Source organism: Ochotona princeps, chromosome 4, assembly GCF_030435755.1.
Source record: "Ochotona princeps isolate mOchPri1 chromosome 4, mOchPri1.hap1, whole genome shotgun sequence".
NCBI classification, from domain to species: domain Eukaryota; kingdom Metazoa; phylum Chordata; class Mammalia; order Lagomorpha; family Ochotonidae; genus Ochotona; species Ochotona princeps.
This window is the reverse complement of record NC_080835.1, coordinates 32,891,018-32,915,869: the sequence shown is the minus strand read 5'-3', so window position 1 is coordinate 32,915,869 and position 24,852 is coordinate 32,891,018. Positions and strand designations below refer to the sequence as shown.

At 37.1% G+C, this 24,852-nt stretch overlaps 1 protein-coding gene across 1 annotated transcript in view; it reads left to right on the top strand.

The window, feature by feature from the left end:
- Positions 1–24,852, top strand: part of ANO3 (anoctamin 3) — a 166,121-nt gene that overhangs the window by 6,714 nt on the left and 134,555 nt on the right. The window contains exon 2 of the mRNA XM_004585446.4: positions 1,116–1,234. The gene's annotated coding sequence lies outside the window, so the exon portion shown is untranslated. The remainder of the gene's footprint in view (positions 1–1,115; positions 1,235–24,852) is intronic.

The window sequence follows — 24,852 nt, the reverse complement described above, 5'->3', positions numbered from 1 at the left end:
TTGTAATGGTATCTTTTCTTCAACCAAACGTAAAATTGTAAAATTTTCTAACACTTAAGAAAACACTTTGTCAAATCCAGTACATCTTTGAATTATTTTTTCTCTGTGTGTGTGAGAAAGAGAAAGAGAGAGAGAGTGAGAGAGAGAGAGAAGGAGGGAGAAAGAGAAAAAAAGGAGAGAGATACAGAGAGAGAGGGAGTGGGGGAGAAAGGAGACAGAAAGAATTCTCTTACCTGTTGGTAAATTCCCCAGATATCCACAGTGAGTCTCAACTTGGCTGGATCTGAAGCTAGAAGCTGAGCATTCAATTGCTTGAACCCTCAACTCTAATTCTCAGATCTGAGCCTGCATTAGCAGGAAGTTTACATTAAAAGTTGGAGTTGGAGTTGGAGGACTTCAGCCTAGCGGTTTAAGTCCTAACGTTGCACTCACCAGGATCCCATATTGGTGCCAGCTATAATCCTAGATGCCCCACCTCTCATTCAACTCAGTGGAGGATTGTCCAAAACCTGGGGACCGTGCATCCACATGGGAGACCCAGAAGAGGCTCTGGGCTGCTTGCTTCAGATGATCACAGCTCTGGCCATTGTGGCCATTTGGGGAGTGAAATAGTGGACAGAAGATCTTCCTCTCTGTCCTCCTCTCTGTGTATCTGCCTTTCCAATAAAAAAATAATAATAAAAATAAATCTTTAAAATAATTGGAGTTGGAAATCAAGCCCAGTTATTTTGGCACTATCATATTCACACTATTGTCTTTTAACTGCCTTTCAATTGACTTTTTATATAAGCAAATAAATTAATATGATTATATTCAATTCTTAAAGTTGTATATCTTGCAAATCTAACTAGATTAGTCAAAATTCTTACTTCTCTAGTTTTATTGTCAAGACTCTTAATAATTAGCCAAACTTAGCGAAATCTCACAAATGTCACTGTCAGTGTCAGCATTGGTATATAAAAAGAAATCTTTTCATATGATCATTTTGTGCGTATTTTTGAGATGGATAGAAGAAGCACAAATTATTCTTGACCTACAACTTGAGAAAAGTAAGGGAAGATTAGTACTTTATACAGAATAAAGATGAATCCAACTTTCACTTTGTTTGTTTCTAGCTCTAGGAAAAGATAAAGATTATTCAGATGAATCAGAACATGCTAATTATGATCGATCTCGTCTCATTAATGATATTGCAACCAAAGAGAAACCTGAATCCAAGACAAAATTATCTAAGGTAATGCAAACTGAACTATCAACATGCCATTTTCTAGACCATACATTTAAAACCCTTCAGTGTAAGCCTACGTGGTTGCTTTGGAGTTGCATAATATAAAAGAAAACATAGGCTAAGATGTGTCATGAAGAACTCAATTTTATAGCTTTGTGTATGCACTATATTCCTTTATAGTACCAGATACTATTTTAGACTTATTTTGTTAACCGAGTCAGAATATCCATTTGTATGTTAAATTTTTTTATTGATTCCATAAATTTTTATGAAATACAACATGGTATTTTCATTCATAAATGCATTTCCTGTAACTGAATAAGAATAATTTTCTCATTCATCACCCTGAAAATTTGTCATTTTTTTATTAGAAGTATATTCAAAATGCTCTCCTCTAGCAATGTTAGCATATGTTACTTTACTTTTAGCTGAAACCACCGTACTGTGCAATAAAACAGCAGAGGTTATTCCTCTAACTGTAGCACAATACATGGTAGAGAGATATTTTTTAAGTATTTAATCTGAAATGTATAATTATTCACTAACATTTCTTTTTCATTGCTTTTTCTTTTGTCTTGAAAGTTAGCATGGTTTAATGAGAACATTTATTTTAGTTTCACATCAACAATGATATGAATTCTGGTTGAACTGCTTAGTATTGTAGTAATATGACTGAATTATTTGTATTTACCGAACATGTTTAATTCATCATCCATGAAATATATCTCGTGTTACATGCTTGACAAAGTTTTTCAAAGTTTTTTTTTCCTGTATTCTTTAAAGCACCTGAGTGTGGCCATCTAACACCAGGTAAATCTTTTTACCGCAACAGAGAAATGCATGTTCCTCTTTTGATAATTTCCCTGATAAATTCTTATGCAAGTAAAAAACATTTTTAACTCTTTTTCTGCATATTAATTTAAAAAGCATAGACTATGTGAGAAGAGAGTTGGATGGTGATAAGAAGTGCAGTTTAGCACACACACACACACACACACACACAAACAGGTATCATAAATCATTACATGTGTAATAAGAAAATGTATATCCTGGAATATAACTTTTTCTGTAAGTCTTCATGTGTCTTGGATTAATTTTCTGAATTTCCTTAATTAACAATAAGTGAATTAAGTAAGAAATGTAACAGAGTCTAAGTATTAATAATGTGTTATAGTAATATCAAGCATTAAGCAAGGAATGGAAAGGTAAGTTTATGCAAAATCTCTTTATTCTTACTAGTTTGGGTTACTATTCTGTGCGGGTATTTTTTAGCTTATCTCTGCATATCAGGGTTCTGTCTTTTTTTTTCTTCTCCTGTGCCCCAAGTCTGTGTGAGCAGGACAATAGTTGTTCAGAGACTCTACTATGTGTAAAACATTGTACTAGAAGAACTACAAGCCTGAAGAGTTAAATGAGAAAGTGATGTGCTTATGCTAACAATTAATAGACAAACACAATTGCTCCAATTAATTAGAAAATCAAATTGTCACCAAAGATGACCATTTAATTTCTTCTCAATGAGAGCTGTTTCCAAGGTCTTACCCTAACTAGGCTTGAACTTTAGTACACTGAAATCAAACCTGTATGCATTCTGTAGGTGTGAAATTAAAATAAGGAAATGCTGTATAATTATGAGAACAGAACACAGTAGTTCAAAGACATCTTGCCTTAATGTTATACCAAATCTGCCTCCCAACATCTTTCCAATATTATACTTTTATTCAAGCTGTAGATTATTATAATTCACCAAGAAGTTTTGCTCTTCTACATCTAATAAAATATGTATTTTTATCTATTTCTTAGGTTAAAGTCAGTACAAACGATATGTCAACAAATTTTCTGTTGCAAACCCAAAAAACAAATGTTTAAAAGCACTTTATCTAGGCTTTACAAAGATTATATACAAATGAATAGCAAAACAATCTGCTTAGAAAATATTCTTTGTGCACATTTGTCACAATTTCCCAACAGCCAAACCTAAATTTCTTTTGCTTAGACTAGTATCTTAGTAACCTGTACTTTATAAAATTTTGGTGTTCTGTTATTATACCCCCTTATTAAGTGATGTATATGTGTTTGTAAGTTCTAGGTATATATTTTTAAGTTATAAGTTACAAAATTGGTCATCATTGATTTCTAACTTTCAAATCTGCAGCTTTCATGAAAATGTGTGGATTCATGGCACTTATGATAAATGTACAACTTGCAACCTACACTCTGCATACCGTGCAGTGCAACTGATATTTTATTTCCTCATAAAAATCAGTGAATTGAAAAATTAATGTTTTAAATGTGAAAAAGTTTATAATCAGCAGAAAAGGAGCAGAACCTTGAATTTGAACACAACACCTCATGTAAACTGTGTGATCACTGGTGAGCATTGGATTGCACAGAACTGTTTTCTTACAAAATTTGCCATTGGATATAAATGAAGGACAGAGAAGCTAGGTATAAATTATTGGTGGTAGTGTATTACATTGAATTAGGAAGCTGTGTTTTACTTATCAAATATAAAAGAAAGAAATCTTGAAATATCTAGTTTTCTGAGCATTGTACAGTTGGACTCTATGAAAAGTTTGGTGTGTCAATCCTTATGCAAAGGTCTGCTGAGTAGTCTGGATTTTGACTCTGAGCACGTATTCACTAGTTATAGTCATTTAGAAAGGGAATTCCCAGATGGCTGAATGGGGAAATGATATGCTGAATTTGACCATGGAAAGATAATAAGGGAAAAGAAGATGAAGAACATTCCAAGGGCAAGACTGGAAAGAAGTTTGCAGTTCAGATTCTGAAGAAGAGACACTATGGGAAACATGGACAGCACGAACAGGCGGCATTGACCAGGACCTCCACCTGTAATAAAATTATTTTTTTATGTACTGGTAAGCTGTGTGTGCAAAGCTTAGAGGGCAAGAATGATCATAAACAGCAGACAGTAGTGGGATATTCATAAGAAGGAGAAGGAAAGCAGATGCTAGATCAGCATTCTATTAGCCTTAAGCTTTAAAATAAAGAGCAGTTCAAGTATCTCAAAGGCATTGTAGAAGAAAATTTCTCACATAAATAATGTCCGTTGCACTGAATGATATGCAGAGGGTAGGTTGCAACCAGTACATTTAGCATAAGTGCCATGAATCCACACAGTTTAATCTTCCTTCCTGTATCTATTCTGTGTTTGATATATGTCCAGCTCTTCTTTCACTAGACAGCCCAGAGGCCCTTGGTTTGGCCAGAAAACTGCTATAGAAGTGATAGGATGCCGGGCACGGACCATGAAATGAAATTATTTTATACCTCTATTCTTCCCATGGGGAGCATGCCTCTACCCTGTAGATAAGTTGGTGCTAGCCTTGAAGTGAACAGGACGCCATAATAGACCTGAACTGAATAAGGACAGTGGCCCCAGTTGAAGCCAAGTTAAGAGAGAATCCAGTAAGAAAGGCCAGGCAACACAGATCAATGGAAAATTCTACTGAGATATGAAGAAATGCTCAGCTGGACCCAGACAATGCACAAGACATGAGGTGAATAATTTGAGGGTGGATTGTTTCTAAACAAGAAGGGATAGAGTATGAAAGTTAAAGAACAAAGGTGAATTTTTCCTCAGGCAGTTTTGGGAAAGATTTTCAAAATTAACTTAAGAGTTTGCCATAGTATATATTTATAATTCATTTAGCTTTGCTTAGTTCAAGTATATTTTAAACAGGATATCCCAAATCACATAGTATCAAGAAACCTATTTCAAATTTACATTGCTTATCTTTTAAAAACTATTACAGCAAAATTGATTTCTTTTCAAAAGTATACTAGGAAAAAATCCCAAAATTATTAAAAAATGAAGTAAAGTTTATGTTAGCATTCACAAACACCAACTAAAACTGATTAAGTGCAGTTTTTAGGGCAAGTGCATTTTCTCTCTTATATTGAAAGATCTTTATTACACTTAACAAACCAAGAGATTTTAAGAGGCAATTTTGTTTTGTAAGAAAATAAATATTATAATTTCATAGAGTGGAGCATCTACACTAATACTGAGTTTGAGAACAGATGATAACTGTTGTTTTTAAATGGTTTGGATGGATTTATCTTTTTTATTATAAATGTAGAAAATGCCATGGATATTATTTAAATGTCGTACAGTATTCAACACTATGATCCTCAGAACTGGAATCTATTTCTCATTCCCCCTTAACCCTAGAGGCTTCTGGATATGCACAATTACCGAGAGCACATACAAGTAATTTACATTAAAATCTACATCTACCATCCTGTGATGTAGAATCCATGGCTTGTGACATGGGCAACTGTGTCTGCTCATTAGTTTGACAAAATCAGCTACAGCTGTTGACTATAGTAAGTCAGAATTTGAATCTATTTTGCAAATTAATGACTTCTTTTTTGATGTTGGGTAACATCAGAAAAGAGGCTATGAAACAAGAAAATCTTGACATGAATATTTTAGCAGCTCATTAAAATTAGATCACAAGGTCATTTGTTTTAACTGTGACAACTGGAATTGGCAGATGGTGTTACTCTTAACACAAAAATAGACACTGGTCCTATGATAAAATAAGGAGTTGACCTCTGCAGTGTTTGACAACATATCTTTTTGTAGACATTGATAGCCATTGCCTGTGCCTTCAATGAGTCCTGCAAATGAGGCACATGATTTAGTCTTCTAGATTTGCTATGACAATTTTTTCAGAAAACATGGATAGTGATGACTTAAGCTTTCAGAAATAACAAAACTTGGTCCAATGTGATGACTTTAATTGAAAGGATGACACATGAAATAAACTACAATTGGTCCTCTTAGTTCCACAACTACGGATTCAACCTAATGTGAATCAAAAATATTTTCATAAATTACATCTGTACTACAAGTATTTGGACATTTTCTTATTGTAATTTCTTAAAAACTATGGTATAACATTATTCTTAGAATCAGCATTTGTTAAATATTCTAAATAATCTAGAGATGCTATAAAGTATGTGGTTGGATTTCAGTAAGTTATTTGGAAACAGCTTGCCATTTATTATAAAGGATCTAAGTGATTGTGAATTTTGGTTTGGTGGGTGGCTTCTGGGAACGACTCCTTCCAGATAACAAGGGAGGATTGTATTCATAGGACAAGTTATATTTACATTTGTTGTAAAACTACTAATAGATCCCAAACAGCAAGGAGTGAAGTGACCATTAGTTTCTACTTAATAATATCAGTGTTTAAAGAAAATATTCTAAATATTTAAATTCATATAAAACCTGGGAAACACAGAAAATTTTCTTGGCTTTTATTTGTCTTATTGGCTGGCAATAAACTTATCTTCTTGATCAATATTGAGATGATTTCTTTTGCAGTAGCAGTCTTGCGAGTCTTTCTCTGACAGTGAGGAAGGCAACACCCTTGCTGGAACCTTTCTGTAATGTATTTCCCTTACAGCGCTCAGAATCCTTTCCTAGTAAATAATGGAGACTTGTACTATACTAGAATTTTGGAAATCCCCTCATATTCAAGGATTTTAAATAATTTTATACCAAAATTAATTTAATCCCATTTTCCATGGAATTTATGGGTGCCCTTTTATATCCTGAAGGATGTAAGGATAATGTAACTTAGAATAATATGCTTTAGAAATACAAGAATGAAAAATTTAATAATCCAGTTATGTTAAATATAAATTAATTAGCAATACAACTAATCACATCTTCCAATTGAATTGAACCTTTGATTATTACATAATAACAGTTTTTGTTTTAAAGTCTTAATTATTCTGATACCAGGATGGCTACTCATTGTTTTTATGTCTGTTGGCATGGAATATATTTTCCAGCTTTTCGCTTTTAGTCTGTGTATGTTTTATGATGTTTCTTGTAGGCAATTAGGTGAGTCCTGTTTTTCAATCCCTTCAGCCACCTACAAATGCAATTAAAATTTTGAAACAAATTAAAAAGCATTCAGAATAAAGGGATTACAGTAATCTACCTTTTGGTATTTAATGGTCTTGAGAGGGCTCCTCCCTACAGTGGTTCACTCCCCAAATGGGCGCAACAGTTGGAGCTCTGACAGGATGAAGTCAGAAGTCAGGAGCCAGAGGCTCCTTCTGGGCCTCCCAGATGAGTGCAGGGGCTCAACCAGTTAGGCCATCTTCTGCTGCTTTCTCAGGTACATTAGCAGGAAGCTGGATTGGAAGTGGAGCAGAAATGGGACATCAGCACTGCAGTTGGTGGCTTACTGGGCTAAATCACAATGAGGACCCCAAATTTCCCATTTCTTGAGCTCTCTGAAAAGTCAATCTTTAAGCATGCTGGTTAATTCAAGATCGTACTCATTAAGCGGTTGTTTCTTACATTAGCTGTGGATTCACTGTGGAGCTTTCTTTGCAGAAATAAACATAATCCTATGGGGGTCAGACATTTTCAAATGTGTTTGCTCATTTGTTTTTAGGAAATGTTTCTTTTGTTGCTCTCAGATTACAGTCACATCATTGTATACTGCCTAGAGCTAGCATACTGCAACTTTGAGCTAACAAAGGCAGAATTTATCCGAAGCCACACAACTTGAAAGAGAGAATACTAGTGTGCTTCACTCAGCTATCAAAAAAGCAAAACTTGGCTCTTCAATTTAAATAAAGTTAGTTCTGCTTGCCAGGCTAACGTTAACCAAATTGAACCATGCTTCCCACCTTTTGTGCAGCTCATTGGAATAATAAGGCAATAGATTATGAAAAACTGACAGTAAAATCATCAAACTGTCACTGGCATTACATGAGTAATTGTCATACAGATGAATCATACATAGATTCTATTACCCAATATTACATGAAGGCAATCCCATGTATCATCCCATAACCACCCCTTAAAATAAACTGCTGAAAAGCAAATAATGAATTGTCTTTTTTCTCCTAAATCATTATTCAAATGCAGACATTTAAAGAATTGACTAAAAACCCTCCAGTAAAATGCTTTGTGCAGCATTCAATATGTAACAAGGCAGCTAATAGAAAAGGCAGGCAGTGAAAGGAAGAACTTTCAGTTGCCATGCTGAAGAGCGCTTTTAGGAAGATTGCCGTTTGAGACTCTACTGTCAGCAATGAAGGATTCCAAAAGAAGCTGAACCCAGAATTCTGACTCTGGTATGTTTAAAGTGCATCAGGCTAGGAATTCTAGCACCCTCTGCTTTAATAAGTAAATAAAAGGAGCCAGCTAAGAATAATTTACACAAGAATATTAATTTCACAATTGAGAATGAATGTTATCTGTTGTTTAATAAGACTAGATAGGCTTTATTAAGAGATGATGTGCTCTGCGTGTTGTATTTGTTAAGCATTATTGTTTGTCTTGTACAAAACTAACGCTTCCTCTTTGAACTTTTGACTGTTTCTACATTTATTTGATCATTCATTGTATGGAAATAGTGACATTCTACTATGAAAGAGGTACTGATTCAAAAGCATCAAATATAACTGAAAATAGTTACTTTTAAATGTTATCATGCAAGGTTTAATTAACAGTGTTTGTCAAACTAGGGAGTCTGATCGTCTGATTTTGAAGTCTATGCCACAGGACTAAATATTAGAAGAAACAAATAGCACAGATAGGAAATTAACTGATAAGTAAGCTAACAAACAAAATGTCTTCAACATGCTTTTTTTTTTAACTTATTCATGATTTTAAAGTGGTGAGGCACTTAATTTTGCTTCCATTTTTATTTTTATTTCTGTGTTTAAAAAGATACATTGCTTTGGTAATTGTTCAAACATTTCAGATGCTTTTCATGAGAAGCTGAAGCTCAATTTCTCTATCTTTTCAAGGCTAGAATACTTAAAAATGCATGCTTGCTGATATGGAACTAGCAAGTTTTGTTAAAGAATAATAAGCACTAAGTAATTCCTTATAGTTTTTAAATTATTGTTTAATTCCTGGATTGAAAAATTAATTATCTGATTATATTTGCAATTGTATATTAAAAATATCTCTTTATAAATGCTTGTTACCTTAATGAAAATGTTGATTTATTTTAATGCTGTTTTCTTTTTTATAGAGTGTTTACAATTTTATTCTATCCTTACATACATGTATTCCACAATATTTAGAGCCACATTCTAACCAGTTATGCAAGTTAGGTAACTCAAATGTTTTGAATTCAGACTGAAGTCTTATCATAGTGACTTTCTGTCTTCTTTGTAATACTGTGATAATGTTATGCTAAGTAAACCAGCTCTGCTTCATAGCACATTCCAAATATGAGCAGCAGTGATTGTTCATCTAGTGAATGCTGAAATTACCAACAGGACTTGTTTAAAAAATGAATGTCTAAATGCACTTCCCTCAAGAAATTCTGATTCTAATTATTCCTGTTGTGACTAACAGTGTTCAGCTTCCAGGTAATATTGATGCTTTAGATACAATTACCACATAGAAGAACCACTGCCTTAAACATTCCATTAGTATATCCAGGATAGCTAGCATTTTTAAAACCTACCATCTGTGTTAAGATTGGAAGTGCAATAATGAATAAAATCTCTCTCCTTGCAAAGCTAATGGAAGGGAAGTCAAACAATAAGTAAGCCAAGGGGAAAATATCTGTTTACAAGTTTTTGTAAGTAGGTCAAAGTAGTGGAAGAGAAACTTGCTACTTGTTTGGTCAGGAAAACAACCACTCAGAATATATTAGGGGCAGGGATTAAATGATGAGATGTCAAATGAGGAAAGAATAAGACCTCAGGAAGTAGCTTCTCATAGGTTGGAAAAATTGATACATGGCCTGTGTGCCAAGAACACGGAAATAGAGAACCAGGATGATGTGAGATGAGAGAGGCAGGTAAGCAGGCACAGTACCACAAGGGTTTATGCTGAGGAGATAGGAGTTTATTTCAAATGGAAAGTTTCAAGCAGATTTCTGTTCTCAGAAGAACATTCTGCCTTGAGGCAGGAGGACCAGCGGTGGAGGTGAGAATGACATTTTAGTTCGCCAAATGGAAATAGAAGTAGTTTGGTGAAGAGCTGGTAGGAGTTGTGATGACGGGATAAGGAAGCCCTCCTCCCCTGCCATGATAGACTGAAAACCACCATGCTGTCTAAGCACAGAGGTGGCAGCAGTTCACAATCCCTGACAAATATGGAAAAACCTGAAGAAGAAGGCGGCAAAGTGAGGTAGTTACAAAACAAAAATATAATTGCAAGTGTCAGTGTGTACATGAGTCAGTGATGCCAGTGAGAGACACAGGGACATAGATTATTTTGTCAATTTCCTTTATCGTGTGTTCTGCACGAAAATGCATATTACTATATTTAAATATACCATTGGAAGAAATCTGGGTTTGGGGAGACTGTTACGAGTTCAGCTGATTTATTTATATTTTTGAGTGCATATGCTCATGCCCATGAGCGCACACAAGGTACCATAGAGGCACAATGAATACGAAATAAGTGAAATATGTTTCATATCCCCAAACATTATAGACAGTGTTATAGACAGTCATACTGGTAGCTTGAGAAGAATGGTCTTCAATGCTGAAGCACACACACGTTCTTCTCTGTGCCATTATAACAGTCCTCTCAGACACCATCACACCTATCAGCCTTCTTCAGTACAGTCAGTCCTGTTCATGTCCAAGTGTCTTTGCACTGTTTCTTTTACCTAGAACTGCCCACACTCTGCTTATTACTTAGGGGCTCAAGTAACATGCCACTTCTGAGTGCATGTTTTCTCAAGATAATAACTTCACCATTGTTCGCATGGAACTGATCCTCCATTACAAGTCACATGAAAATGATAGCAAACTATAATTATATGTTCTACACATCTCTTTTCCTCAATTACTTTCTTAAAGGAGGGGCACCATTGGTTGTTTTTCTTCATGACTACCTTAACATCCGTTTATTAGTTGCTTTATAGGAGTACTCAAAATAAACTTCTAGAATGACATGTTTAAAGAAAATGTCAGGAAAAAATTACAATCTGACTGCAGCTTTTAGTGTGGCCTTCAAAAGTAGAGGTTTTTAAGAAAGTAATTGAGGCAGTCTTAAAACATGAGTCAAAGTTTTTGGAGTGACTTACTTCTAGAATGTGTATTGATAAAATAGATTGAGATAGAAGAACAAGAATATTAACTGCATAGTTACAAATAATGAAATATAGTAACTGAGCCAAATAAGACTAAATATTCTTTAAATCGAAGTAAATAAATGCTGATATAATCATACACTAAGCAGTGTTTAGGTATTTGAAGGTGTAATGGCATATGATTAACCTGCACCACAATTCTCATGAAGTGACCACTAATACCACTGTGCCAAATGGTACAGTAATAAACTGTGCACTGATGCAAAAGCACGCAGTGAACTTTCTGCTTCATTTCAGCCAAGTACCATTTTCCTTGCTCACTTTTTTCTCTGTACTAAGTTGGCCAGACAAAATTCTCTAACCTGCTGGTCAAAATATAACCACTGTCATGAACAAGATTCCAAACGTGAATTCCACTTTGGACCTTCTCCCAGAACTTGTATAGAGAGAGCTGTTTCTTCCTCCACTCAGAAAAATAATTGGTGTAGTGTTTTCAAAGAGTTGGCTTTGTGTTAAAGCAAAGTAAGCAAGGCATTAGTCTGGGATTGTTTTTGTACCTGAAGCACTTGTAGAAGGAAAATAAAACTTAACCTCTAGACATTCCTTATAATTAATTAAAAAACAAACTTAACGACAACAAACAAAAACCTGGTTTTATCACCAAATTGGTTATTTAATTAGTGTTTTCTTTTCACATCAGGTAGAAACATTGTAAATGCCTAACTGTGGACAGAAAACTTGCTTACTTTGCTGTGAAAGTAAGAGCTGCCCAGTTAATGAAATGATCCTTCTTCAAATAAACTCGGCCAAATTGTTTTTCTGAATTATTGCTTAACGATGGGGAAAGCATTGATTAAAGAAGAGAACAAAAATTTGAATTGAGAGATGAAGATAGAGATGTAATTAAACATTGATTTTATCTTCCAAACTAATATTCCATCTTCCAAATTTTGTCTTTAAAAGATTACTAGTTCTACATATTTTAAGTTTAGAGCCATAAAGTTTCATTTAATGATTATGAAGATTCTTTGGTTTTTATTGGGAATAATATACATTATCTGGTTTAAATTAAATTTCTGGAACTTGGAAAACAAAGGCTTCAGTTTAATACAGATACTTAGCTTTATAATACAGAATAAGTAAAATACGACTAGATGTAAAATTTTGTGAATATAGGCATTTACACATTGCATGTCACATAAATTTATACATACACAGAAGTAGTTAAATTTGAATTCTGGGGGGTTGAGAGAAGAATGAGAGGAGAATTTTGACCTTTAATAGCAATTCCCTCAAACTTTATCTCTAATAGTATTTTCACTTTCTCATATTTTGTATTAGTCTTGCTTTATTGGGAAATAAGAAGCTGATCTGTGAAAAAATATAAACTGAGTTTAATATTACTATTACTCAAAGGAGAGAAAAGGGCTTGTATAATTCAGTTGGAATAATAGTATAAGTAAATACACAGAGCTTGGAATAGATCAGGTAAATATAAGTATCATAGCATGAGACACAAAATGTGAGTAGAAAAATGGCTGTGAACAGAGAGCAGTTACGAGGCTGGTAGGGATTTTCTTAGCTCATCTTAGGAGCCTTTACTCCTTTAGTTTCATAAACACAACACGTTGACATTCTTCAAACCCACAAACTACTTTTCACACTGATGTGGATGTGGATAAAAAAAATTAGCCTACTAAGCAGGTGCTTGAGGCTCTATTGTGTCATTAACACAAATTAAATTGTTCCCAATTAATTCTGCTTCCATATATGATTCCTTGCATAAATGACAAAATGGACATTTCTCCCCAGTCTCATTCCTAAGGGCAAATATAGTAGTGGGGCACCTTCTGCTTATGAGCATAATGTTTCAGAATGTTGTACATATATTTGATAATATTGCTAAAAGCAAAGATCAAAAATAAATTAATTCTAATACTAATTGAACAAACATCACTGCTGCAAAGGACATAGCATTTTACTAAATATGCATGTGACACAGGTAGTTTTTTATCACACTCCTGTAAAAGAAACCCTTTCTCATAATTGATATTTTTAAGAGCTTGGTCCTTGGACTTAGGGCACATAGATTGAATTATGGCACCTGATGTGGCATTGGGAAATTAAGTCCTTAATCCTTCTGATCCCTTGTACATAAAACCATGGGATTTAGGGGTGGCACGTGATGAAAACTGCCTCACTTAGTATTTGTGAGGAAAAAAATGAATGTATATACATTTAAAACTCAAAACAGTGACTGTACACAATATTTGCTCCATACAAAAACGTATATTTGTACTTTTACAGACAACAAAAAAATCAAATATTTTAGAGGTTAATTACCTGACTTTAAGGTGTGTATCAAGGTGCCCTTCACACAGGATCTCGTTCTGTATGAAAAGGGTTGACATTGCTGTTAGGGGAAGGAGAGAAGAGGGAAAAAGCTGGGAGGAAAGAAAAGAGAAGAATAGCTCAGATGAAGTTATTTGGTCAACGCACCATATGATTTACAACTTCTCCTTTTCCTCTTTCGTACACATGATAAATTTTACTTTATGTTCTAATTTTCAGATGATTTGGGGGGCAGGAAATAATGATGATGCGGTGAGGTGCACTCTAACCTCAAACGAAAATGAAATACTAGACATCTAGTTCCTTTCTACAAGATCCAATAATTAGTTAAGTTTGTTCCAAAGGAGCTTGGTCATGGCAAGTATAGATTCTGCTGATAATGCTTATCTTCAGTTGTTGGATAGAGGTGGAGGATAAAGAATGAAATCAGGAAACTGATGAATGTAGGAATTTATGAAACTAGAAAAGCAGATGGACAACAATGTCTAGAAAGAAACAAACAAATAGGATCAGTAGTTGCTCTGAGAAATCCCGTAATGGAAGCACAGCCTAAACAATATACAAAACAAACCAGCCTCTCTGTGACCAATATAACATGTGCAGTTTTCTCTGTTAGATGCTTGGCTATTGTGTACCATGTAACATGAAGCAGATTATGCTTGGATTCGGCGTTGATTTTGTAGAACACTGATAATTCGAACCTTTCCTTTTTTTCTCCACTTAGACATAAGTTGAATGCAAATGCTTTTTGAAAGAAATATGTATGGAACTGGCCTATTTTTCTTTGTGATGTCAGTGCATTGTAGGACACTGTGAGGAAAAAGTGCAGCTGCTTGTTAGAATGTTCAAAACTTACGTGCTTTGACGTAAGTTTCCTTCTTAGTTTTTCTCAGGTAAGCAATGCTCTCTGTGGTAACAAGAAAATATACAACTGAGTTCTATCAAGGTATTTCTCAGCTTGACATGAGATTTTAAAGACTGACAAAAAAGAAATGCATTTTGTACACCAAAGAACATTGCCGGTAATAAATGGAGAAAAACATGTGTAAAAAGCAAGAGACCCTGGGAGAGGGACAATGAGTAGAGAATCTACCACTGCAGTGGAGCCTGGATGCTTGAACCATTGATCTTTGACAAAGTCTTACAGAAACTCCAGGTTAAAACAGGTGGCAAGAGGAGAGGCTTTTAGTGGAAAAACAGCAATAACCAAATGTTTGTGAATATTTTCTTATATAATTTTATTTTTGATATTGATTCCATGGTTGACAAGGACGCATACCCCTGAGGACCACTGATTAAAGTGGGGGGGGGGGGGGTCAAGGCATGAGGGAAGGTGAGTGGGACAAAAGTTTTCATTTTTCTCTTTTTTTCCCCTCATTTTCTCCTGTATGGAGGGAGAGTTGGGGCCTCTCCTAGCTGCCAAACTGCATCAGTACCCAGGAATGGGGGATATTTACTTGATGTCATCTTAGAAATCTCAGTGTAGAGAATATTCTGAGGGTATTGCTTGAGTTAGCTTGATAATTCTGAGACGCTCATTGTTTTAAGACTGAAAAAATTCTTCCAAGGTCCATCGGCTGAAAGATTCCCCACCCCCCATCCCCCCCACCCCCGTCATCTGCTTACCCAGACCCTTGCTGCCAAAACTCAGTCAAGAAGTTGTCCAACCTGTTTGTTCTCTATCTTCTGACATGTCACTCACCATCATCCTCTGCAGGCCTAAATGAACTGGCCATCGTGTCGCCCATATGCACCTGAGTATGCTGTCCCTGCACAGACATCAGCAATCAAGGAGGCCCAGTCATGACATATGTATTCCAAGACTGGACCACAATCCTATGATCTTCTCTGTGGCCAGAGTCATAAGTCCAATGGTCCAGTTGAGGGGTGGGGAGGGTCTTCCAAGAAACTTCACCTTGGGTAAGTTCAAACCTGACTCTTGCATGTGCCACCAGCACAGTCTGATTGAGTACATCATCCACATCAGCCTACAAACACACACCTGCGATTGTAGTTGCCCGAACAGTTTTGTCCCCAATCCCATGTCCTGTACAAACTGACAGTACTGTGGCCCAGCCCAACCTAGCCTGCCATAGACCTGGCCCTTATGTACACTAGCAAGATCTGCAGCCTTGTTTGGACAGACCCAATAAGCCGCTCCAGGCCCAACACAGCCCCAGCTCCTGCATGAACCATTATGTACAGAAGACTAGTCTAATCATTGTTGCATCCCAGTCGGGCTCTCATATACACCTACGGGTGCTGCAGCTTACCTCAGCCCACGTACAACCCAGTTCACACATAGGCAGACATTGCTGCTACCTTCTCCAGCCTCGTCTGTCCCAGCACTGGTTGTCAAGCATTCCAGTGGGAGCTGCAGCCCAGCAGACATGTCCCAACATTTTCCCTAGCAGGCAGAGTCCAGCCCAAGTACTTTTTAGGGGGTACCACAATCCAGTCTAACACAACCTGCCCCCTGTCCAGGCACTTGCCTATGGATGTGTACCAGGGCCCAGCTGGTCAGCATTTACCCTGCCTCTTGCATGTGCCAGTAGATGCAGTGGCCTGGCTTAGCCCAGCGCTACCCCAAACCCAGCTCACATGCAAGCCAATGTTTTTTCAGCCCTGCCCAGCCTAGTCTGCTACCAAACCTGGCAGTTACCAGTAGGAGCAGAGGCCTGGCAGGGGAACCCTTGCAGTCCCCCACTAGGTTTGCTCCCAGTCTGAGGTCTTTTATATATTAATGAGTGCTACAGACCAGTCTGGCATGGCCCTTCTCATCTCTGCATTCCACAGTTGGTGCTGCAGCCTAGTTCCAACTGGCCTGCCCCCAGTCCCAGCTCATGCTGAGGGGTGCTGTATCCTAGCCTCGCACAGCCAATCCCCCATCCCAGCACTAATGTGAACCATCAGATGTTGCATCAGAACCCACCCTGAGCCTGGTTCCCATCCTGATTCTCACACCTGCCAATGGGTGTTGCAGTATGGTCCAGCTTGACTGCCCCCCAAGGCATGACCCACATGCATGCATATGACACATACTAGAGCCCAGTCTGGCCTGGACTTTCTCCAGCCTCAGTTCTCATGCTTACTAGATGGGACTACGTCTTAACAGGGGAGTTTCCCTAACTCCCCTATTGTAACAACTTCCAGGTTTGGATCTTGCACACACTAGTGGGTGTCTGGCCCACCTCTAGTCTCATCAGTAGGTACTACAGTTTTTCCAGACCAACCCACATCCATTCTGGCTCTCTCTGGTGGTACTACAGCCCAGCTCTGCCTAGCCCACCCTTAAACCTGTCTCTCATGTGGATCAGCAGGTGCCTCAACCTAGCCCCACCTCCTCCCACACCTACTCTGGCTCTTGCAAGCACCAGCTGGTGCTGGAGCCTCGCCTAATCTGACATACCACAGACCCAGCCCACATATATGCTGAGGGAAGTTGCAGCTATATTAGCCTGATCCACCTGTATTTCTGGTTCTCATTTTCACCAGAGGAAACGACAACTTGGCACGGGTGTCTCCTGCTGGTAGGTGCTGCAGCCTAGCTCTGCCCAGCCTGCCACCATCCCTGACTTTCATGTGAACCAGTAGGTATAGTTGCCTAGTCTGGAATGGCCTGGACCCTGACTCCTGCACATGCCAGTTTGTTACAGTTTTGCCCGGTCCCACCAGGTCTACCACCCAAGCCAACCCCTGCCACCAAATGGAGCAGGCTTGCTTGGGCTGCCCCACACCGAGTTCTGGTTCATATACTCACTAGTAGGAGCTATAGCCCACTAGGAAAGTTCCCCAAATCCCCCACCTGATTCACTTCCAGATCTGGATCTCACACATGACAGCAGGTGTTAGACCCCCTACCCAGCATAATCCATATACCAGTTTGTGCTGGTGGAAGTTGTAGCCAAGCCCACCCACACCCAATTTTTGGGTGCTCCTGGGGATACTGTAGCCTGGACCAGACTGGCCTGCACCCAACCCTGGTTCTTCAAAGTATAAGTGAGTTCCATCGTCTGCCTAGCTCAGCCTGTCACCACAGCAGGCATGGCGGTTACCCAGGGATAGGGAAAAAGATACTTGTTTTCCTTCACAGTGGTAGGTGGATACCCTGACCTCTACTAGGGCTCCAGTACAGACACAATGTTGTCAGATAATATCATAAGTGGCTCCAGCTGCCAGATTGCTATTAACTGGCTCTTGCAAGTCAGTGTCTCCTCCAGACCCTGCCTGTTGGAGTCATGTGTGTTAGCCTACTCATTACTGTATGTTTGTGTTGTCCACACTGCTCCAGAGCATATGTCTGTCTTCTTTCTTTAGAATTTCCACTGTAAACTTCTCTCCAGCCCTCTCCCCGGGAATGATTTTTTCTTCTGTTACCTTTGCCTGGTCAAAATCAGATAGTTGTTTCCTTGTTCAACCATCTTGGAAAGCTAGAAAGTTATCATTAAGCATATCAAAACAAGGAGACAGGCTTGTCTGTTTTCTGGAGTTTATCATTAATAATATTTGTTATAAGACATTGGCCATGAAGTAGGAAGAGCTTAATTATCTGGAATTAAACAGTGTTTGATAAAATTAATTTCTGCTTAAAGTACTAAGATAAATGAATCTAAGCATTAGAAATGTATTAGATTTTGAGGTGATTTGAAGTGCTTGAGATTATTTTTGAGAGAGAAAGGAAGCTCTTCCGTCTGTTAGTACACCATCCCCCAAATGGTTACAATTTCTGTGGCTGGGCCAGGCTGAAGCCAGGAGTCAGGAACTTCCTTCATGTCACCCATATAGGTGCAGTGGCCCAGGACTTGGGCTATTTTGAAAACATCAGTAGGGAGCTGGATTGGAAATGAAGCTGCTGTGACTAGGACCAGTCCCCACATGAGACACCAGTCTCACATACTGTGTGGTTTTACCCACCATGCCACAAAACCAATGCTCTCACAGGTTTTGTAAAATGTAAGTGACTTCATGGGTCGTTCTTCTCAGACCTGACTAGTTAGTTCATAGAACCTGTGTACTCAGTTAAGCTATCTTTGGTCAGTCTCCAACTACCATGGTAACTCCCTATATTTTACTTTGGGGTGATCAGTTGTGTCCTTAAATGATCATTTTAAATACATATTATGCATTTTATATGCCATTCAGTATTTTCCATTCATTTTAGTAAAATACTCCTCTGTACATACATAGTTCTCAACATGTCCTTCATTCATTATATCATCACGCAACAACTAAAGCAATAAATGCAATACATTAACAGCATAATAATTATATTTTGGATAAACCACTCATGTATATTCATGAATGTGTTATCAAACCCTATATTTCTGTCTTGACTACTGTTTTTCATGCAGTTTAAAATAGTAACTAGGATGGAAGAACACCAAATCAGTGTATTTATTAACTACTTACATTTATGCATGTAATGAATATGCATGCAATATGTGTCTTTCTGTGTGAATGAAGAAACAAATCAATATAAAAGTTTGTAAAATCTGAGTCCATATATTCAGTTAAGAAGCAAATCAGAACCCGAATTCAAATATGTTTACCATTGTCAATACCAGGTAGGACAGTCCCTCACAAAGCAGAAGAGAAGAAAAGCAGAAGTCTCAAGACAGAACTGATGCTCATTAAATCTTTTCTCATTCAGGCTGGGTAGTTAAGGGTTGCACATTACTGCTCATTTTATTCTTCTGATGGCTGGTCAGCCACCTGATAGCCAGAACAAGTTTCCAGGATAGGGTATGCATTAAAAAATAGGAGATAGGTTCAATGATATGAATATGATGAATACCACTTTGATTCTCTAAGTGTGTGCAGCATTTATGTGTGTCAAATAAAGAGACAGAGAGCACACTTTAGGTTATTTAAAGTTACACTTCTGATTTTTTATAATCTGTTTTGTTTGAGATAAAATTTGTTTCATCTTGATTTATTAACAAATTGTATTTGTACGCACACATGATTGCACTGGCAAGAACTGTAGTGCACAGTTCTAAGGCCAGAATAGCTAAGATAAGCATTGTTGTAATGACTTCCAAACTCCTCACAATATTCTTAACCTTGTGCTTGACTTCTGAACATGGATGCTTAATAATATATTAACACTGTCAGTGAATAGCAAAGTGACCATTTTCTTCTTTTCCAATTTTGTGTCCTGAGTATTTCTGTCTTAAGCTTTTATTTCTACTTTTCAGTTATGCATTGTCTATGAAGTTTCCCTTCCACAACATACAACAATCATTAAATCAATATGCAGCTTTAAAAGGCAGGAATGATGTAAGCGAGTAGAGCTCTGAATCTAAGATTGTCTTCAGAATTCACCCTGTTCCTCCTTTACTCATTTTTGCTTGTAATCCTTAGGCACTGAAAAATCACTGGTTATCTCGAATTCCATGGCACTATCACCTTGCCTTCTCTGGGTATTTCCTTCTCTTATCAAAAGTCCAACTACCCTCTCACAAATCTTATTCCTTACCAAAGAAAATGTTGTAAAAGTCCAGATTAGTTTAATTCTAAGGCATAAATAATTTCCTTTAGCTATATACTTGGCAGATTGTAATTTTCAAAAATTTTAGCATATATAGTAATGACTTAGTTTCTTAATATATGTAGTTTATTTTTAGTGTGGATTAGCCAAAAAAAAAATTAGCCAACATCTTGAGCTTATTATTGCTAAATTAACAAATCAGCAATCTCTTTTCTTCAAAAACAATGTTATGTAAAGGAAAAAATGTGAATCTAGTATTCTCTAGCTTTGGCAAAGAGTGAACATTTATTTATAGTTTTAGAAACAACACCATGTTGTATTTAGTCTACTCACTTCCCAGATGACAGTTATAGTTTATCTGGCACCTAGGAAATCTGACACTATCGCTCACTGTTTTACATACATAAGCTACTATCCTCACAACTTTTCAAAGTAGGATGTAGGACTATTTATTAAAATTAACCCTTTGGTCATGGATTAGAATTATCAATGTTAATATATCTCTACTGCACATGTGAGCTACAGACTTTATAAAAATCTCTATTAAAGTAGCAAATGCATTCTTTAATAGGAAAACAATTCTATATTCATACACAATGATCTAGGATCTCAAATAGCTAAAGTGATTTTGAACAAAAATTACAAAACTGAAGATGCCGTGACATCTGACTTCAAAATATACTATAAAATAATAATAACCAAGCAGTCTGTCATAATATTAAAACAGACACAAAAAAACCGAACAAAACAATGTCCAGAAATAAATCCATACATTTGCAGCAAACTGATGTTTTACAAAATTTTCAACAACAAAAGAGTGAAAGAACAGTCTTTTCAGTAGAAGTGTTGGGAAATGTAAACACACATACATGGAAGAATGGAATTAAACCTCTATTTCTCATCATATACAAGAATAAACTAAAATATATTAACACCTTAAATATATGACATGAAAGTATGAAAATACTGAAAAAAAACACTGGGGAAATGCTTGTTGGCATTGGACTGGGCAGTGGTTTTCAACTCATAATCTCAAAAGCAGAAGATAGCAAAGTAAAAATAGAAAGGATTACATAAATCTGAATATCTCTGTTGAGCAGAGGAAACAATAAGCAATTAAAAACAGAAGCATATATGGTAGGAGAAAACAGTTTCAACTACAAAGAACTGAATCCTGTCATGTGGTATAATGTGACAAACCCGAAGAATACTATGTTAAATAAGACAGACACAGTAACACAAATAGTGCATAATTTTACTCATATGTGTGATCTGAAAAAGCTCCTCTCATAGCCATAAAGAATAGAAAGGTAATTACTACAGGCCAGGACTAATGATTAGGGGTAGAGAGATGTTGGTCTAAAGGTATGTAGATGCACTTAGATAGGGTGAATGCAAATAATGTGTCCAGAATAGCTAAATACATAGAGATAGAAGGTAGTAAGTGATTGCCTGTGTCTAGGGGTGGAGAAAGGGCAATAGGTAAACAGGAGAGAAATGGAGAATGATAATAAGAGTGTTATGAAGTTTCTTTTTGTTTAATGGAAATAGTTTAATATTGATTGTACTAATGGTTTAAAACCTGTTTAGTGGGCCTGGTGCAGTGGCCTAGCAGCTAAAGTCCTCACCTTGAACATACTGGGATCCGATATGGGTTCCGCTTTTGATCTTGGCAGCTCCACTTCTCATCCAACTCCCTGCTTGTGGTCTGGGAATGCAGTCGAGGACGGCCCAAAGCCTTGGGACCCTGCACCCATGTGGGAGACCTGGAGGAAGCTCCTGGTTCCTGACTATGGATTGGCTCAGCACTGGCTCTTGCAGTCACTTGGAGAGTGAATCATGGGATGAAAGATCTTCCTCTCTGTCTCTTATCCTCTCTGTATATCTGACTTTCCAATAAAAATAAAGAAATCTTTGAAAACAAACAAACAAAACCTGTTTAGTATACTGGTAATCATTGGATTGTGTGCTTTAAGTGGGTGATATAATCCATTCATTATGTCTCAATATTTTTTTAAAGACTTATTTATTTTTATTGGAAAGGCAGATATACAGAGAGGAGAAGAGACAGATAGGAAGATCTTCCTTCCAATATTCACTCCCCAAGTGACTGCAGTGACCAGTACTGCAGTGATACAAAGCCAGGAGCCAGGAGGCAGGAGCTTTTCTCCAGGTCTCCCACATGGGTGCAGGGTCCCAAGGCTTTTGACCATTCTCGACTGCTTTCCCAAGCCACAAGCAGGGAGCTGGATCAGAAGTAGAGCTACGGGGATTAGAACTGGTGCCCATTTGGGATCTTGGCATGTTCAAGGTGAGGACTTTAACTTCTAGGCCACAGCGCCACACCCTCAATATATTTTTTTTTTTTCCAAAAAAGGTTGTATGGCAGGCATCTTGTCTAATGGTTATACCATTGGTTGGATCACTAATATCCCGTATTAGAGTGTCTGGGATTGAGTTCTGATTTCGTTACTGATTCCAATTTTCAGATAAAGTACTCCATGAAAGGCAAGTGATTTATGCGTAAGTGCTGGGTTTCCTGATCCTCACGTGGAGCCCTCAATTGCATTTCTACCTCCTGGATTCAACTGGCCCAACTGTAGCCATTGGCGGCATTCTGGGAGTAAACTAGAGGTTGGAAAATAAATCAGTCCATCTATCTCTTTCTCAAATAGTAGACTTATGTATTATGTAAAATAGGTAACAAAAGATTTTGAAATCTTCATTAAGCTATCCATGTGAGAAAAAGAAATTAAAAAGATGGGACTTGACCTTAGATGTTTCCACTCTGAGTCTTGATGGCCTTACAAAATTAAAGAATTGTGAGTGCCTCCACTTCCCTCAAAAAAAAATTAAAAATAAATAAAAATAAATAAAAAACAACAATGCTAGTATCTTCACTAGTGTTATTTTTCTTAGAATCATTGGCACTAAGCAATTAGGTTTCCAGGGATCTCAGAAGGGCTCACATAAGAGCTCCAGGAGATCTATACCATCCTAAAATCAAAACAAGTTATTTAAATATGTAAGTGCATGTAGATTTTTCCAAGATACTGCCCACTGCCAAACAAGGGTTCAGAACCAAAGTTTTATCTTGGCTTTCAGATCTATGACAGTTTGCCAACAGCGAAAAAAAAAGTTGCATAAGTAAAATAACCAGAGCTGAGTTTTGAGTTATATTAGTATCTTCAATGATATTGTTTTTCTCTCTCTTTAAATGCATCTATCTTTTTATAAGATTTATTTATTTTTACTGGAAAGGCAGATTTACAGGCAGGATACACAGAGAGATCTTCCATCCACTAGTTCACTCCCCAATGGCTCAACAGTCAGAAGTGAACTGATTGGAAGTGAGGAGCCAGGAACCCCATCTGGGTCTCCCATTCAGCTGTGAGTCCCAAGGTTTGGGGCCATCCTCCTATGCTTTCTCTGGTCAAAAGCATGGAGTTGAATGGGAAATGGAGCAGCCAGGACACAACTATTGCCCATAAGGCATGCTGTGTTTACAGGTGGAGAATTAACCAGTTGAGCCATCATGTTGGCCCCATAAACATCTATCTTTGAATACCAGGAGTTAACTCTGGTACTGGAAAGAGTAAACACCACGAGAAAAATTAATTATTGTTGGTTAGAGTTAGGGTTAGGGTTTAGGTAGTTAGTTTCTAATATAACTTGATTTACTTTTACCATGAAAGGATCATTTATATTAAAGATGATAAGTTCACATTTTATTGACAAAACATTGAGGGGGAGAGAATGGGGAATATTGATATGCTGGGTTATGAAAAGTAATTTTCTGCAAATATAAAGAATCAGACCAGAACTCATCTTACTTGCAGAAACCAATACATTTTTCATCAGGCTAACTTGAAGTAAAGAAGATGGAAGGTTTTATTCACATAGTCCACAGAGTAAACAATTAATAGTAAATGACTGATAATTTGGAATGTTTGATTTGAAACACATGTGAGTTTTGCTAATTACGATGTGCATGGCCAAGGACCCTGAGGGTGATATTAGGCAATGTTCCAGTGAAGAAATTTTGACACTTTGATCTGTATGTCTGCTATTCCAAGTTATATATTCAAATGAAACAGTAGCCTTGAACTAAGGTAATGTTCTAGGGCCATTTCCTTGTCTCAGAGGTGTCATTCTGTGTTCTATATTTGGACTTGACATTTTGATTTTGGACATGCAAATATTCAAGTAAGTTCACCCTGTCCTTGTATAACTTAACCTTTCTTTTTAGAATTACTTCTTTTTAGGCTTGCCTTTTCTCTGTTATGAATCTGTAGTCAAAAGAAGGGAGTTTCTTAATATTTCAAGTACACTTACAATTAAAGGTACCCTAAAAATAGTTTGTGGCAGACTGGGCTGTCTGACTCACTCATCATGGTATCCGTGGAGCCCCACAGAGAGAGAACTAATAATACAAAAGCTCTGAACATCTGGCTCTGCGAATGTTCTTAGGGGTAAAGCGATTAAAGTGTTCAGGGACTCAACTTATCTCTTTATTTGTTTTATTATTATCATTTTAAAATTTATTAGAAAGTCAGAGAGAGTATGTGAATTAGAATCTTCTGTCTGCTGATTCAGTCCACAAATGGTTGCAGTGGTCAGGGCTGAGCCTGGCCAAAGCCAGGAACCAGAGGCTTCAACTTGATCTCTAACTTGTGTAGAAGGGTTTCAAATGCTTGCAGCTTTTTTCAGGCCGT